The sequence below is a fragment of the Lepisma saccharinum genome, chromosome 9, assembly GCF_977018435.1.
Source record: "Lepisma saccharinum chromosome 9, izLepSacc3.1, whole genome shotgun sequence".
NCBI lineage: Eukaryota > Metazoa > Arthropoda > Insecta > Zygentoma > Lepismatidae > Lepisma > Lepisma saccharinum.
The window spans coordinates 85394363-85398828 of NC_139237.1; the positions used below are offsets into that span (position 1 = coordinate 85394363).

Genomic DNA, 4466 nt, shown 5'->3' on the forward strand with positions numbered 1-4466 from the left:
CCTGTCCTCGTAGTCTTAAGTTGATAAAGTTAGTTGGGCCTCCCCGATGGCGCAGTGGTAGCGTCGTCGCCTTGTAATCAAGGAATCCCGGGTTCGATACCCCGCGGAGGCACATAGTGGTTCAGATCCCATTTTAAACTGTAGGTCCAGTCCCAATTAGCCTTAGTGTGCATAAAGTGGACTTCAAACACCAACTCAATCAATCAATTATAAAGTTTGTTAAGTTTTAATTGATTACACATATCGAGTTTGAACCTTAGGTTGAAAGTAGGATTATAGCCAGCAAGTCACCTACAGGGAATGATGTGCACTGGAGCCTGAGATATGCCAACTTATAGTTCATTTCACGCATCTGTAAGCAGAAAATGTATCAAAGGTGGATACGATATTATCAATCAAAATTCCACCGCACTTGCCATTTTTCTTACATGATACTAAATATATCTGATTTACGTAATTTGCTGCTTTAAAACAAGTACCAGGTGGTTATAATTAAAGTGGCGGTGTTCAGAGTGGTACAGCACGGGCTGTAATGAGAGTAGCAGTCTGAAACTTCGTAGATATGCTAATGAAGCAATGCGCTCGCGAATTATGCAAAAACAAAAAAAAAAAGGTGAAATTCTCGCCACCAGGGTAAAAAATGGCGCTGTAAGCAGTCAAAACGTGGAATTTTCCGTAACTCTGACGTCAAAGTCGGTGACATTGCCTAACCATTTTGTGAGCTCCCTGGTTGTTGTTGGTGACGCTTGTTGCTTTATCCTTTAGTAATGTTCATGTAATTCGAATAGTGAAATTGTAGCGATATTTTATTACAAAGAGTATTGTTTTCTGCGATTTATAGTGTTTTTCCTGTAACTATACCAAGTTTTGACTGCTTACAGCGCCATTTTTTACCCTGGTGGCGAGAATTGGAACTTTTTTTTTTTGTTTTTGCATAATTCGCGAGCGCATTGCTTCATTAGCATATCTACGAAGTTTCAGACTGCTACTCTCATTACAGCCCGTGCTGTACCACTCTGAACACCGTCACTTTAATTATAACCACCTGGTACAATACCTCATTGTCTTACACAAAAGTAATATGATAGTCTAGCGGGGCCACAGGCAAAAGAGCCTCTCAGAAACGCATGTCTTGTGCATCGTACTCGAGCGTGGGGGAGAAGCGTAGAGTGGAGCAGGCTTCATTATGGCCCGAGTTGAACGGGTGGAGGGGAAGATGCGCGAATGCTACAGAAGGTTCTTTTGTTTGTGGTGCTGTATAGTTTAGCGCACCCTTTCAAAATTAACGAATGAAGAACAGATTAGTAATACAATGTGATAATTCTGTCTTCTGATCAGTTGCAGTTGCAGTTTTATTCCAAGAACCTGTGGAAAATGTTCATCATTGCCCTCTTTCCATGTAAGGACCTATAATGATTAAATGGAATACTTACAAATTAACTATATTTTCCGTCCTGTGAACAATTGAATTGAACAATATAGTTTCATTAGTAACTAGTTGCTTAATAAATTTGTTTCCAAGGACATTATTTTTATCTCCTTTTTAATGATTGTCATTGAGAAAAATAAATCCATGAAAGTTTATTTAGAAATTATTAGGAAACCTAAAAAAGGACTTTATCACATCATCTTAATCAACATCTCCCGTTCAGAAGTCGGGATTTTCGGTGATAGGCTATATACTTCCTTTAACTTACATAACACTGCAAAGTTCATTAGGAAAACGTAAATTCAAAGTTCAATATAATCGGTTTAACACCAATACGACAACATGCATATCTGAGATCATGATAAATTAAAATACAAATTCCATTCAAATTAGGAACGGCGTTTGAGATTGCATTGTCAATGGAGGCAAATTACAATGGTTTCAAACCCACTTTAAATTGTGATGCAGTCCCAAATACACTATCTATGTGTAAAGTAAACTTGCAATATACTTTCTTATTGTAGTTAGCTTATGGTATCATTCAATATTTATTTTCACGTTGCCAACTTCAATGTAAGGATTTTCTAAGAAAACGATTCAGAATGCTTGATCATATGTTCAAAACAAATGCATATCACGTTTCATTTTTCGACATTCCACTACATCCTTTGGTTTCTCTTTCAGATCGAAACAATCAAGTATGAAGATCATCGTATCGTTAATCCAAGTCTTCTTGCTGCTCCTTGTTGAAGTTAATGCAAACGCAAATTTTCCAGCAGTCTTGGAAAGAATCCTGCAAGCGCACCGACGGACAATGACAATTCCCGAGAAGAAAGCTGAAGACGAACTGAACCTATTGGAAGAGTACGATTTCATCATCGTAGGAGCTGGGCCAGCGGGTTCTGCTCTTGCCAATAGACTCACGGAGGTACCAGAGTGGAATATACTTCTTCTTGAAGCAGGGAGAGACGAGTCTGCAATAACCGATATTCCTCTATTATCAACATATGGGCAACTCACCGATTATAACTGGGGCTACAAAACCGAGCCATCCGATTCTGCATGCCTTGCAATGAAAGAAAACCGCTGTTCGTGGCCTCGTGGGAAAGTTGTAGGTGGGACTTCGGTCCTCAACAACATGATCAACAGTCGTGGTAACCAGAAGGATTATAATATTTGGGAGGCTATGGGAAACCCAGGGTGGGGATTCGATTATCTTTTTCCTTATTTCCAAAGCTTTGAAAACATGACTATACCTGATCTGATGGAGTCTCCATATCATGCCACAGGAGGGTATCTTACTGTAGGAGAAGTTCCCTACCACACACCAGTGATGACGGCATTTCTCGAGGCTGCAAAGGAATTGGGATTCGAGATTGGAGACTACAATGGGGAAAGTGAGTCGAAATTCTCTTCCATACAAGCAACAATAAAGGAAGGGGCCAGAGTAAGTGCGGCAAAGGCTTTCCTCCGCCCAATTCAAGACAGGTCCAATTTCCATCTTGTTAAACAAGCACACGTTACTAAGATCCTCATTGATCCCAACACCAGAAGAGCATATGGAGTGGAGTATTTCAGAGGTGGTACTATACATATTACCAGGGCAAATAAGGAGGTAATTCTGTCTGCTGGAGCCATAAATACCCCACAGCTCTTAATGTTGTCAGGAATAGGTCCACGGGAACACTTAGAAGAATTGGGCATCCCTGTTGTACAAGATCTAAAGGTGGGGCACAATCTTCAAGATCACATAGCACCACTTTCAGCAGCGTTCATTATAAATGATACTGTATCTTTGAAGGATACTCGTTTGCTTACTCCTAAAGTGATTCTTGATTACTTCATTCACCACACTGGACCTCTGACCATTCCAGGTGGTGCTGAGGCTATAGGATTTGTACACACTAAATATGCAGACCGAAGTAACGACTACCCTGATATTGAGATAGTGTTAGCAAGTGGTTGTGTAAGTGCAGAGACAATATTTCCAGGTTTCAAATATTCTGTAGGTGTAAAGGATGAAACTTACAATGAATACGTGAGGCCAAATGCTAACAAAGATACGTGGTGTGGGTTTCCAATCGTACTGAGACCTCAGAGTAGAGGCCTCGTCAAGCTTCGAAGCAAAAATCCCTTTGATGCTCCACTTTTGTATCATAATTACCTCAGTGTGCATCACGATGTTGAAATAACAATTGAAGGGATAAAGAAAATCATCGCATTGAGTAAAACAAACGCGTTCCAAAAGTACGACTCAACTATTTATCGAACACCAGTGCCTGGATGCGAAGCATTAGAATTTGCCTCAGATGAATATTGGGAGTGTGCAATAAGACATTTCTCAATTCCTGCCAATCACGAATGCGGTACATGTAAAATGGGTCCTTCTTCAGATTCTGATGCGGTGGTTAGTCCTGAATTAAAAGTGTACGGTGTCGAAGGACTGCGTGTGATTGATGCGTCTATTATGCCGACTATTCTAACTGGTCATCTCACCACACCCTGTTACATGATTGGGTCTAAGGGAGCAGATATGATTAAGAAGACATGGAGGGAATCATAAAACAATACTGAAATTAAGTTATGTACTAAAAAAAACTAATTAGCTATTGAAAGAGTTTACTGGCTCATAGAGTAAAAATATATACATCTTGATAAGTTTGTGAAAATTTGAGACTCAACAAGAATTCAAACATGAAACTCTCGTTTTAAGTGCCAATCCTCTACCACTTTTTCTTACATATTGTCTATGTATATATTTTCCTTCTCTCTTCCCAGCGGCCCTGTTTTCGAATCCCGGTCTTGGCATGAGTGTTCGTCGTGAGTGTCTCTCCATGAATTTCTACATATCATCACCACTCATCCTCATCTTAGCGATTAGCCAAAAGTTGCTGAAAAGCGAACTAAGATAAACCAAATCAACCAACCAGAAATGGTAACAGATTTCAGTCCAGAAGGCCGGAAAATAATGACGGTGGCACCAGATTTGCTGATGAGATTTAACTTTAGAGTATTATGTGCGAAAATTTTGTGTGGT

General features: G+C 39.9%; 1 pseudogene; it reads left to right on the plus strand.

Annotated features, from left to right (window-relative positions):
• Positions 1-2129: 2129 nt before the first annotated feature.
• On the plus strand, positions 2130-3992 carry LOC145992526 (glucose dehydrogenase [FAD, quinone] pseudogene; annotated as a pseudogene).
• Positions 3993-4466: the final 474 nt, after the last annotated feature.